Here is a 14,287-nt window from a genome sequence, read left to right as displayed (position 1 = left end):
CGTGGTGGTGGGCACCTGTGATCCCAGCTACTCAGGAGCCTGAGGCAGGAGAATTGCTTGAACCCGGGAGGCAGATGTTGCAGTGAACTGAGATCATGCCACTGCACTCCAGCCTGGGTAACAGAGTGAGACCCCTGAGACTCCATGTCAACAACAACAACAACAAAACAAGAAAGAAACCGAGTTCCTGAGAAAAAGCAGAGTCTGAGGCAAATAGGCATCAATTGCTGATACCATAATTTGGAAATGCAATCCTGGGATGCTCTTAATGAGAGATAAACAAATGCGGTAGGAAAGGTCAGAACGCAATTGAAGGTGCGCTGTTACCTGCTGGCCACACTTCACAGGGATCTAGAGAGACACAGCTTGTCACTCAGCAGGTATTTTCTGCTTGGCCCCCTGATGTCTCCAAACAAACTGCACAGAGAGAGTGCACCTTGGGGTAGACCTTGGGGAAGGAAGGGAAGGAAAGGAAAGTTGTCTGTCAGACTTTCCCCTGTTTTATACTTTCCAAAATTCAGAGTTTTCATGCATTTCCAGATGACATCATCTAGCCCCATGGCACTGCATCGGAAGCCATATTTTGTGTCTTGTCGTGTGCTGCTTCGCCCAAGGCCAAAAATGGCACAGAGTCAAGCCATCAGAACACAAAGCAGCATCTCTGGAAAACAGCCCTGGGCTCCAGGATAAGCAGCTGTATGGCCCTGAAGGCAGAACTATGTGAATATTCATGGGAGTGATCTGTAAATAGTAACATGCCGCATAAATCCCAGGTACTATTTTTATAAATTCCCTCTGATGATACTTATTTCCTTCACCTTAAGACTCCAACTTAGAATCTGCAGGGAACGTTGTTGAAAAAGTGCATGTAGTCATGTATCCTTCTATTACACAATGAGTCCTAATGGAAGGAAGTCAAAAAGGAAAATGATGAAAAAAATTGGAAATAAGCTATTCAGGGTGTGGGGTTGGGAAATGTTGGTAAAATGATTAAAAATTTCAGTTAAACCAGAGGACTAAGTCCTATAGACCTTATGTTCAAAGTGGTGACTATAGTTGATAACGATATATTGTATACTTAAAAATTGCTTCAAAAGATTTTGCATTCTCACCACAAATATGTGAGGTAATGCCTATGCTAATTAGCTTGATTTAGCTATTCCACAACGTATACATATTTCAAAACATCATGTTGTATACCATAGATACATACCATTTTTATTTATCGATTTAAAAAATTAAAAATAAGCTCTTCTGAACTCTGGTTTTAGCTCTGGTATACAAAAACCTTAGAAGTTATCACAACCCTCCTTACAACAAGAAAAAATGAAACTAACTGTTAACCAATGACTATTCTTTGGTGCATCAGTGGAGTGAGGCTGTGGGGAAATCTTGCACCAGAAAGCACTGGGCAGGCAAATCCAGAGAGTCCAGCAGATACCTGCTTAACTGGAACAGCAGCATCTGAAGCCATAAACTGGTACAAAGTGTAAAATGGTAATTTTGATGAATTTCTCAAGGGCATGGGGACTATCATGAGAAAGAAAAACTTGTAGAGGCTGAAGGCTGCAGTCTTAAAATTCACACATTTATGGGTGTTATCTCCAGAAGCCCCACTGTGTTCTCATGGTGAAGATCTGAGAAATAAACCCTCCTGATTCTGGCAGGACATGGGGAAACCATGTGAAATACACCCAGAGCATTATCCATAAACAGTACCCCCTCAGCAGCTGAAAGGACTTCGGTAGAGCCTACACCAGCCGGAGGAAGGTCATTGCTCTCATTCCAGTTCTTCTTTGACTTCATGTCTCAACAGAAGAGTTTTTAAAAAAATATCTATATAACTAGAGAAATGTTCTTAAAGATGATGACCTCAAAACACAGGCCCACTAAGGTGCAATCACAAGACCATAAAATGTTTCCCCATTCCCACACCTTACCTCCACACCAACACGTATCCAGTATGACAACAGTGTATTACAGATAGAAAAAGCTACAAAATACAAACTCTGTTTGAGAAGGAGTCCTTAGGGAATCCTAGAATTAATGAGCACAAGAACCAGGATACCAGAAAAATCTGAAAACTGTGGCAGCTACAACAGTCGCAAAAATTAAATGTGGCCCATCTTTTTTAAACTGAAGACCTATTTACCTCAGTTCCTATAACTCCATGCATTATGTCTGGTTTTCAACAACAACAAAAATTATGAAGCATGCTAAAATATAGAAAAAAAACACGAGATGAAGAGACAAAGAGAGCATCAGAAACAAAATCAGATATGGGAGAGATTTTGAAATTATCAGTTTGTGAATTGAAAAAAATCATGATTAATATTCTAAGGGTACTAATGGAGAAAGTGAACAATATGGAAAACAAAATAAAACATTGCAAGCAGTGTAAGAAGAGAGATGGATATTCAAAAAATAAGCAAAAAGGAAATGCAGGAAATTCATAACACTATAATAGAAATGAAGAATGTCTGTTTTTAATGAGTTCATCTGAAGAGCAGGCACAGCTAAAGTGAGAATCGCCAACCTCAAAGATAGGTCAACAGAAACTCTACACACTTAAACATAAAGAGTGAGAATATTTAACAGAAAAAAACTATTAAAAATAGAGCACTCAAGAAAAGTGGGACAATTTCAAAGGGGTAATATACCTTACGATTAACTGGAGTAACAGAAGAAGAAAAACAGAAAAAAGCACAAAAATATCTGATGTTACATTGCAAATAACCTCCCTAAATTAATGACAAACACCAAATGACAAATACAGGAAGCAGGCATATTATATTCAAAATACAGGAAACTAAAGACAAAGAAAAAAATATTGAAAACAAACAAAACACATAATCTCTAAAAGAAGAGCACTACAGAGAACTTACCAGAACACACAAGAGGAAGAGAGTGCAGTAAAATATTTGAAATATTGAAGATAAAAAACAGAATTTATATTCAGTAAAATTATTCAAAAACACAAGAAAAAATAAAGACTTTCTCATTTCAACAAAGACTTAGGCAATTCATAATGATAGATCTTACCTGCAGGAAATGTTAAAAATTCTTTAGGGAGAAGGAAGATAATATAGGCAAGAAATTCAAATCCACATATATAAAGGAAGTGAATAAAGAAGGAATCAGAAAAGGTATAGTGTTTTATTTTCCTTATTTATAATTGTTCTGAAAGATAATTTAAAAATAATAATATTAAGAACATATTGAGTAAAATAGCATATAGATAAGTGAAACGAATGAAAGCAGTGGAATAAGAAACTAGAGGAAGGAATTGGAAATACTCTGATAGAAGACATATGCTCCATATATGAAGCAATATAGTGTTACTTGAAGGGGAATTTTAATTAGTTATAAATAAATACTGAAAAACCAATAAAAATACATTTTTTAAAGTTAATTGATATGCTAAGAGAAGAGATAAATGGAATCATGTCAGATTTTGAAATAAACTCAGACAAGGCAGAAAATAAAAGAACAAGAACAAAAAAATACAATGGATTGAAAACAGTTACAAACATGGTAGCTATTCATCCAAATATACAGAAAACCACTTTAAATATGAATGATTTAAACACAGCAAGTGAAAAACAAAGATGGCTCAGAGTGATTTAATAAAAGCAAAAACAAAACTAAGTCCCCAAAAATGTTGTCATAAAGAACTCACTTAAGTATAAAGACTCAATAAGCGAATAGTAAAAATTAGGTGAATAATAAAATTATATTGCTTACTAACTTTAATGAAAGTATCCTGGATTATTAATTTTACAAAAATAGATATCTGGGATTATGGGGCATATTACATATGATAAAGGGGATCAATTATCCAGAAATACACAACAATCCTAAACATATATGCACGTAACAACAGAGCATATAATAAGTGATGCAAAAACCTTACAGAACTAAAGTGACAAGTAGAAACTTTTATAATAGGACACTTCAAAGCCTTCCTTTTGGAATTAATAGATCAAACAGAAAAAATTCTCAGTGAGAATATAGATGACCTGAAGAGCACAATCTTTTAACTTGATCAGGTTTCCTAATATTAATAGAACATTCTCCAAGTTAGACAAGATTATGGGTTACAAAACACATTTTAACAAAATACAAGAATAGAAATCAAAGTATGTTCTCAGATCACAATAGAAATAACTTAGAAAACAATAGCAGAAAGATAAATGGAAAATTGTAAAATATTTGGTGATTCAAAAACACGTTTCTAAATAATACACGTATCAAAGAAGTTCTAATAGCAATTAAAATATTTGTTCTAAATTAACATAAAAACACGATTAATCAAAATATATCAGGTGCATTAAAAACAGCATGTAGAAGAAAATTTATAGCACTAAATGTACATATTAGAAAATTTAAAAATCTAAAATCAATTACCTAAGCTTCCTTTTTTTGAAACTTGGAAAAGAAAAATAATTTATGCTTAATGGAAACAGAGGAAAATAATAAAAATTAAAGCAGAAATTAATTGAACTGAAGACAGAAAAAAACCAGAATAACAACAAAGTTTTATTTGAAAGAAATTAGTAAAGTTGATAAACTTTTAGCCAAAGTAATCAACAAAAAGAGAAGCCCCAAATTAGCAACATCAAAAGTGAAAGCAGGATTCTTGTATGCTATCTACTGATCCTATATGCATTGTGAAGGCAATAAAGAGTACTATAAACAAGTTCACAACTCACAATTTGATCATTTAAATGAGGTAGATCATTCATTGAAAGACATATAACACCATCACTTAAGGAAAAATGAATTAGCTGAGTCAACCTTCACATTGTGAAGGTAATAAAGAGTACTATAAACAAGTTCACAACTCACAATTTGATCATTTAAATGAGGTAGATCATTCATTGAAAGACATATAACACCATCACTTAAGGAAAAATGAATTAGCTGAGTCAACCTATAAATATCAAATAAATCTAATTGGTATTTTCAATCTTCTAACAAAGAAAACATGAGGCCCAGAGAGTCTCATTTGTGAATCTTGCTAAACATTTAAGTAAAAAAGGATACTAATCCTCCACAATGTCTTTCAAAATTCAGAAGCAAAAAGATAACTTTTTTTTTTTTTTTTTGAGATGGAGTCTCATTCTGTTGCCCATGCTGGAACGCAGTGGTGTGATGTTGTCTTACTGCAACCTCTGCCTCCCAGTTTCAAGCAATTCCCCTCTCCTGCCTCAGCTGGGACTACATACACGCACCATCATGCCAAGCTAATTTTTGTATTTTTAGTAGAGACGGGGTTTCACCATGTTGGCCAGGCTGGCCTCGAACTCCTGACCTCAACTGATACACCCGTCTTGGACTCCCAAAGTGCTGGGATTACAGGTGTAAGCCACTGTGCCCAGCCTTGAAAGATCACATTTTAATTCATTTTCTGAAACTCAATTTATATTAACATAAAACTAAATTCTGAAATAGGTGAATAGACCAGTATCTCTCATAAATATAGATGTAAAGTTTCAAAAAAAATAGCAAATTAAATCAAAAAATTTATTAAAAGAATTATACAGCGTGGTCAGATAACCAGTGCCGGTTCATTGTCTTAGATTTTTCAGGCTGCCATAACAAAATGCTATGAACTGGGTGGCTCGTAAACAGCAAGGCTTTATTTTTCACAGTTCTGGAGGCTGGGAAGTTCAAAGTCATGACATCACAGATTCAATGCTTGGTGAAGGCTTGTTTCCTGGTTTATAGGCAACCACCTTGCTGCTGCATATTCTCACATGGTGGAAGGAATGAGCCAGCATCTCTGGAGTCTCTTTTATAAAGGCACTAATCTCCACTGTCATGGCCAACTCAGCACCCAAAAGCCCCAACTCCTAATACTATCACCTTGGAAGTTAGGATTTCAACATATAAATTTGAGGTGGCAGTGCACCAATATTCAGATAATAGATTTATCAATAAAAAAAGGAGTCACTTTGCTAAAACACATCAAAACCTGCACCACCACTGACAAAATATGTTACCGTATCAATTACTTAGAAAAAGAATTTCACAGAATCCAACAGTCATTCCTGAAAAAACTCTCAGCAAAGTACTATTACAGGAGATCTCCTCCAGCTTGTTAAAGAACATCCTCCAAATACCTACAGCTAACATCATACTTAATGGTGAAAATCTGGTCATTTTTCTATTGTCAGGAACATGGCAAGGATGTCCTTTTTCACCAGTCTGATTCAACATCATCCTGGGTATATTACCTAGTGCAATACAAAATAAAAGGAAATAAAGTTCTATAGGTTGGGAAGAACAAAATAAAAGAGTTTGTATTTGTATAGTATATTTATCTATGTAGAAAATCCCAAACAACTGAAAATAATGACTCCTGGAACTAAAAAGAAGGAATAGGAAGACCGTAGATGCAATGTTAGTATACAAAAGTCAACTGCTTTCCCATATACCAGCAATGAACTATTGGGATTTGAAATTTTAAAACTAACTAAACATTACCATTTACAATCAACCCATATATAATATAATACTTAGGTATAAATATTTTACGGACTAAATGTTTGTGTCTCTGCAAAATTCATATGTTGAAGCACTAACTTCCAATGTGATGATATTAGGAAGTAGAGTCTTTAGAGGTACAATAACAGAATTAGTGCCCATATAAAAAGTCACAACAGCATGTTTTCTCTTTCTGCTCTATGAGGACACGGTGAGAAAATGGCTGTCTGCAAAACAAAACCAGCCCTCACCAGACACCAGATCTGCTGGCACCTTGAACTTGGACTTTTCAGAACCAAAAATAAATAAACAACATCCAAAAAACTGGATGTTATTCAGGACATCCAATTTGTGGTATCTTGCTAAAGCAGCCTGAAAACACTAAGGCAACATACAACCAAATATGTACAGGATTTCTTTGCAAGAAATTACAAATCTCTGATGAAAGAAATCAAAGAAAATCTAAATAAATGGAAAGATATTCCAGGTTCATGTATTGGGACAGCAAATATTATTAAGATATCAGTTATTCCTAACCTGATCTATACATGTAATGCAATCTCACTCACAATCCCAGCAAGCTATTTTATACACATGGACAAATTTATCCTAAACTTAATATGGAGAGGCATTACTTAAAGGCAATGGCTTAAACATTATTGACATAAGACAGTCGAAAGATCTTCACTACCTCAATTCAAGACCTACTGTAAAGTTACATTATTCAAGGCAGCATTATACAAGACCACATGGTATTGGTGAAAGAACGCAAGGAACAATACTCCACTAGCAACAAGAACACCTAGTGATGGAATACTGATTTATAATGCTGCTCTCCCATGAAAGGAATCAGAGTTCCTTGGAGAAATGGTTGATTCCAGGACTGGCGCTGGGCATATATAAGTGGATCCTGCAGTATCTTATAGTGCAGGAAGTAAGAAGGGTTAAAAAATATGTAAAATAATAGGAATGTGTCAAAGGAACCAAGGGTCAAATGATAGTGCTCCTAATGTCCAAATATGAAATACTTTGAGCGAAACATTAAATAATGTAGTATTAGACTATACCCTGAGTTATGAAATAAGTATCCATGAGTCCATACGGATATAATGTATTAAAAAATAAATGAAAGATGGTAGACAAGTCTCCTGTGGAGAAGAATTATAGAAAATATATACAAAAAAAAATTACTCTGCCCTCAAGAGTAGAACATAACTTCCCCCCCTTCAATGTAGGCTGCACAGAGTGGCTACTTATAAAGTGCACAGTATGGAAAGTGCAAAAAGGTGAGATTGACTCCATAGTGGAAAAATATGACAAACATCATGTATTACTCTGTTCTCACACTGGTAATAAAGACGTCCCTGAGACTGGGTAATTTATAAAGGAAACGGGTTTAATTGACTCACAGTTCAACACGGCTGGGGAGGCCTCAGGAAACTTACAATCATGGCAGAAAAGGAAGCAAACACATCCTTCTTCACATGGTGGCGGCAAGAAGAAGTGCCAAGCAAAAGAACGAAAAGCCCCTTATAAAACCGTAAGATCTCATGAGAACTCACTCACTATCACGAGAACAGCATGGAGGTAACCACTCCCTTGATTCAATTACCTCCCACCTGGTCCTTCCCACCACACGTGGGGATTATGGAAACTACAATTAAAGATGAGATTTGGATGAGGACGCAGCCAAACCATATCACATCACCTCAGCCAGGTGATGCAAGTCAGCATCAACCATGAGAAACCATGTTAATCGCATGCACTCTTGACAGGATATAGCAAAAATGGTGCTTTACCTTTTTTAGTCTCCCCCCCCAAACTTACAACCCTTGTCTAATCATGAGTAAAACATCGGATAAATCCAACCACAGGACAGTTTATAAAATATCTAATGAGTATGTCTTAAAGTCGTCAAGGTCATCAAAAGTGAGGAAAGTCCAAGAAATTATCAGGGACAAGAGCCTACGTAGCCATGACAATTAAATGCAATACAGCTTCCTGGCTGGAAGTGTGGAGTAAAAATTGTTAAAAATTAAAAGAAATCCTAGTGAAGCATGGGATTTTGTTAATAATAATGCCTCAATATTGAGGCACGATTTGTAAAAATATGCCATACCAGCATAAGAAGTTGATGATAGGAAGCATCAGAAACAGGGATGGCAAGCCTATGTTCTATCTTCTCAAATTCCATAAACATAAAACTACTGTAAAATAAAAACAAATAAATGTTAAATCCGGTTATCATCTTTATTACTGTTTAAATTCAATGAATCTAATATGTGTTTATATATCAGGAAGATTCGGGGAGTGATAGAAAATGCCCTATATTCAGTGGGTTTCAATTCGATCCCATCGCCTGTGTCATTACACGCAGATCCCTGCCTCTTCATTGCCCACCTCATGTAATCGAAGTGATGGAGTGCTCAGACTCTGTTTTGCTTTCCTTACACTGTAACTCTGGCATTTATAACCACCTTCTCTCAAATTACTAGAATACCACGACTTTCATACGAATAAGTACTAAATTTTCTCAGATGAATGCTATACTTATTGTGTATTTTTCATCAAGCCTGATGAATTAAAATTATCAATACAATAAAACATTGTTTATATAGCAGAGTCAAGATGACTAAAGGGATAGTATTTTTTAAATCCTAAAATCCTAAAATATCAGAGTAGGAAGGAGCTAATTTAGAGATGAGCAGACTGAGGCTTGGAAAGAGAAAAGATTATAAATTCCTCATATCAGTTAGAGACCTCTTTAGGTATCCAATGTACCCTCCACATTTTAAATAGAAAATTAGCCAGGTCATTTTTCTTTAAATGCATTTCATCATTTGCCTATTTAACTCTATTCATGAAGTCACAAAAACAGAGACTAAGGAACCATTCTACTCTGACAGGTGTGTGTGTGTGTGTGTGTGTGTGTGGCAGGGTGGGGGGTATGTGTATACTTCTGAACAGTTTTGTATGAGAACAATTGCTTAATTTGCTTATCTTACCTCTGAGGATAACATGCATGTGCACGAAGCAATTATTCACTCTAAGTTTAGAATAAAGCCTCTTTCTTGGTTACTTAGAGCTTAAACATGAAGATGACCTCTGCTTTGACCCCAGAAGGTACTTATTTCTAAAGGTTGTGATTTGGTTCATGCCCCAGTGGGAACATGCTTACTGGGTTTGAATACAGAACAGCTATTGGGCTGCATGTGGCATATTCATGAAATGTGTTTTTCAACATGAACTGGAACAAGAGCCCCCAGTGGAATAAAGACAACAAAAGACCCATGCTTTCTCTTTAAAGAAAGTTACCTGTCCCCCTCCAATCTAGAGAACACCCATAATTACATGCAAATGATTCAATTTTCAACTGTTGTGATAATCTGTTACTATAATTAAGTGCCATGCAACAATATTTTAAACAACTCACACAGACCACCATGAATCATGTGTACTCTGCAGTAGACCATCATCGCAACAGAACTTCCAGATCACGGATAACATTATTCTAAGCTTTGAGAGCAGGGGTGATAAAACATACCCAAAATAAATAATTTATAGAACCATGAGAAAGAAATCAGTGCTTGTTTTTTGTTTTGGATTTTTTAAAAAAACCATTATAGGAAATCTCAAGCTTTTATTTTCAAATGTCTAAGACTCTGGAGATACTGTATTCAATATGGTTGCCAGAGTCTGGCATTGATCCAGTAAAACTTGCACTTAAAATTCCTACAATTAAATTGGCTAATAAGAATTATGTTAAAACAAAGCTGCTTATGCCTTTCTGTTGAGAAAGGATTTTCTCATTCCTAGTTAACAGGGGTTAAAGAAAAAAAAAAAAGAAGGGAAAATTAATCCAATTACCTTGTTTTTAATTCTGTCATTCCAAGGAAAAAGAGTATGTTTCTTCACAATCAACATTCAGCACATTTCCCTAATTAATGCAATTTGATAAAATGAAACAAATTCATGATGTCATTAACTGAGTTCTGCCTAATGAAGTTGGGTTATAGGAAACATTAACTGCAGAGTAAAATCCATTTCTGTGGCCAGGGAAACACGCATTTATCATTTCAGTACATTTACTTTGGAAGTACCAATCATGAAGGCTTATCACTACAATCACCATGTCTTGATAAATCAACATAAATTAACATTTTGATCAATGCCATCATTAAACCCAGGCTGTGAAAGAAGGAATCTACTCTTTGCTGAAGTGGCACAAATTAACTCTGCCCCCTGACAGAGTAAGAGGCTGTCTGGTGGACGACTGTTGTTTTTTCATTTGAAGCTGTATTTCTCTTACCAAGTTTGACAATAACCATCAATATCATCAAATCACGAAAAATAAATTTACTTTCACAGACACACTGTGAATAGTGGTTTTAACAGAAGACAAAAGAGCTGAAGTTTGCTAAAAGTTATGTAAAAGCTACAAATACCCTTGTTTATTCACATATAAAAATATATACATATTTAGATATGTAAGATTACATAGCCACTGGGATTACAAAAGTAGAACTTAAATATTAAAAAAATTTTTTTTTTCCAAAGGTAAAAACAAATATTACCGCAAATTCACTTTATCTCTTGTCAGGTAGTTACCAATCAAAAAAACTCAAATATTTATTTCCTTTCTTTTAATTCTCCTTCTATTGTTCTTGCATGCAGGATCTTTCTAGCTAGTTGTTGATTATCGTTACCTATATTATTATTAGCAAAATTAAAACTTCATTCATTTTTCCTGACCTATTAACTAATGTCTTTTTCTTTGATACAATCATATTCAAATACTACATCACATTTAGCAGTCATTGTCTCCTTGGCCTCCTGGTAGGTCTTGACAGTTTATTAATTTAACCGACCTTGGCAGTTTTAAAGAGAACTGGTCAGTTATTTTGTAGAATGTTGAGACTTGGATTTTTTCATCTGACTGGAATTTATCTAATGTTTTTCCCATTATTAGGTCAGAGTTATGGGTAGAAAGACCCAGAGATAAAGTATCATTTTCATCACATCGTATCAAAACATTGATTCACTAGAACTCTCAGTTAAAATTCCCACCATTAAACTGGCTAATGAGAATCATGTTAATACAAAATAGCTCATACTTTCATGTCGGAGAAGGGTCAAGCTGATCTATCACTATAAATGTGATTTATTACTGTTGGCCTTAACTTTGACAGCTGGCTGAGACAATGTTGTCAGGTTTCTGTACTGAAAAGTCACATGTCTCTTCTCTCCCCTCCCTTCTGCTCTCTGCAGAAGGACGTCACTTTTAAACACACCTCTAACTTAAGGAGCAGAGAGTTATGGTCCACTCTTTAGAGAAAAGTTATCCTGATACAGTATTTTTAATTCCTTTGCACAGGAGACTTGTCTGTCCTCCCTCATGTCTTTACATATTCAATCATTTGCTTATGTCAGTATGTAGTCAATAATATATTTGAGGTGTAGCTTATTATTACTTTATTTGTTTTATTCTCCAAATTGTCGCAGTTTCAACTCTAGCCAACTCTTTCAGTTAGTTCCAATGTCCTTTTGACATTCACACATCGTCTGTGAGTGTGTCTGTGGGTGTGTGTTTTAGCACTTACTTTCTGGAACTACAAGATGCTTCAGGCTCACCTTAAGCTCTTCCCTTCCTCAATACTCCAATGAGGCTGTGCGCAGTGGCTTGTGCCTCTAACCCCAGAACTTTGGGAGGCCAACATGGTGGCTCAGCTGACCCCAGAGGTTCAAGACCAGCCTGGACAACATAGCAAAACTCAGTCTCTACAAAAACTACAAAAATTAGCCATGTGTGATGGCGTGTGCCTGTGGTCCCAGTCACTCAGGAGGCTGAGGAAGAGGTTTGCTTAAGCTGTGAGGTTGAGGCTGCAGTGAGCCATGATAACACCACTGCACTCCAGCCTGGGAAACAGGGCAAGACCCTGTATCAAACAAACAAACAAAACCTTTCAATTGGCCATCTCTCTAATTAGAATGTCAACTGAGGTTCTCATTCTATCACTCAGCAAAACATGCCTTTGGAACTATGCATTTAGAAGGGTCAAGGGAAAATTGACTTAATAATAACACTACTTCTCCATCGAGTGGCAGCTGAAATACTGTTCCCTTCTTACTAAGGTAGTCTTTTGCAATGGTGGCAACCATGATATCAACCTTTATTTAAATGTGTATTTAAACTGTATTAACTTCCATTTTCCTTTGATTCCCGTTGTGAGAGAATAATTGATTCCTAATATCCATTCTCTACTTCTCCTTTTAGTTACGCACATGACCACCTTTAATATATTTTCCAGGCTTTGCATATGAGCAAGAACACATGACTGATTTCTCACCAAGGAGATAAGAGCAGAAATGTTCTGTTTATTGTTTTCAGGCAAGACACTGGTTTCCACTCCCCATCCCTACTCCTTGCTGGCTGGAATGTAGAGGAGGTAGAGAAATATCTTGGATCACAGAGCATCTTCCCACTGGCAGACCAACAAAGCAGAAGGATCCTGCGTTGCCCATTCCACAAAGCCGCACGTTTGCTGTATGTGCTTGAGCTCAGAGTAGGGCAACAGAAAAGTAACTCTCTTCTATAGGATTCATCAGCTGAGCACATTATCTTAAATAATTTTCTCCAAGTTCCTTGCACTTCAATGCTACATTAAAAGTAAATATCCAAAATGTACACAATATTTTGTGGGCCATCATTTTCATCCTTGAGCCCACTGGCTACTGCTTCTGACTTGTCCTGGATGCGCTTAGCCTTCTGGGTGGCTCCTAGTAGTTTCTCTTTCTTATATAATTACTGATTTCAAGCCAGGCTGAGACCACATAATTGAGTTGACACTAAAGCTGTTCTCAGAGGTGTGTGCACATTACAATCTTCAGGGGATTTGGTAAAATGTTGCTCATGCCTGGATTCCACACTCAGAGATGCTCATTTAATTGGTCCTAGGGTGTAGCCTGGACATTAATATTTTTAAAAGCTCCCCCCCAAAATTCTAATAGGCAGCCAGTGTTGAAAACCATCGTCCTCGATGCGAGAACAAGCCATGTGTGTGCAAAGTTAATCCCCATAATTAACCTATTTAGCCTTGCACGCACACTGATATTTGAAGCAGTTGATCTAACACTGGCTCTCACAGACTGACACAAACCCCTTATTAGTGCTCCGTATATCAACAGAACTCAGCTGCTTTGTGGCTTACAGGGTGTACATACTGCTCCACACACCAACAACTTAAGGCCTGGAACAACTCTCCTTTCCCTCTTTTGAAATGTTGGTCTCATCCATGCTTGCTTTGGACAAGCTATGGTTGTAAAAGTCAACTCCAACATCCTGCAGCTTGAAGCAGGCCTGTTGTTCCTGCAGGGCGCTTGCACACTGGCTAGCCAGAATTGAACTCTTGTCTCAGTTCTGTGTGCACACTGAGGCTGCTGACATCAGCTGCCTTTGGCTGAAGCATTTGTGCACTGCTCATTGATCCCCTTACCGATTCAATAAATGTGTCTAAAAGAAGAATAATGAAGGAGAATATGCATCTTCAGGTATCAAAATTGTTATGCAGATGTGGTAATTAAAGGGTATCGTTTAAGAATACGTACACATGGCAGGGCGCGGTGGCTCACACCTGTAATCCCAGCATTTTGGGAGGCCTAGGCGGGTGGATTGCCTGAGCTCAGGAGTTCACAACCAGCCTGGGCAACATGGTGAAACCCTGTCCCTACTAAAGTACAAAAAATTAGCTGGGCATGGCAGCATGCGCCTGTAGTCCTGGCTACTGGGGAGGCTGAGGCA

At 36.6% G+C, this 14,287-nt stretch overlaps 1 long non-coding RNA gene across 2 annotated transcripts in view; it reads right to left on the bottom strand.

The window, feature by feature from the left end:
- LOC105491862 (uncharacterized) overlaps nucleotides 1-11,336 on the bottom strand; it is a 38,447-nt gene extending 27,111 nt beyond the window's left edge. The window contains exon 1 of one of the 2 annotated variants that reach the window (XR_011606581.1): nucleotides 11,064-11,336. This is a non-coding gene — a long non-coding RNA (uncharacterized lncRNA). Of the gene's footprint in view, nucleotides 1-327; nucleotides 451-11,063 lie in introns of those variants that run through there. The other variant, XR_011606582.1, reaches the window with a different exon arrangement.
- Between the last annotated feature and the right edge of the window lie 2,951 nt (nucleotides 11,337-14,287).

Source organism: Macaca nemestrina, chromosome 8 (assembly GCF_043159975.1).
Source record: "Macaca nemestrina isolate mMacNem1 chromosome 8, mMacNem.hap1, whole genome shotgun sequence".
Lineage (NCBI taxonomy): Eukaryota > Metazoa > Chordata > Mammalia > Primates > Cercopithecidae > Macaca > Macaca nemestrina.
Note: the sequence above shows the minus strand (reverse complement) of the source record. Positions and strands in the feature narration are given on the sequence as shown.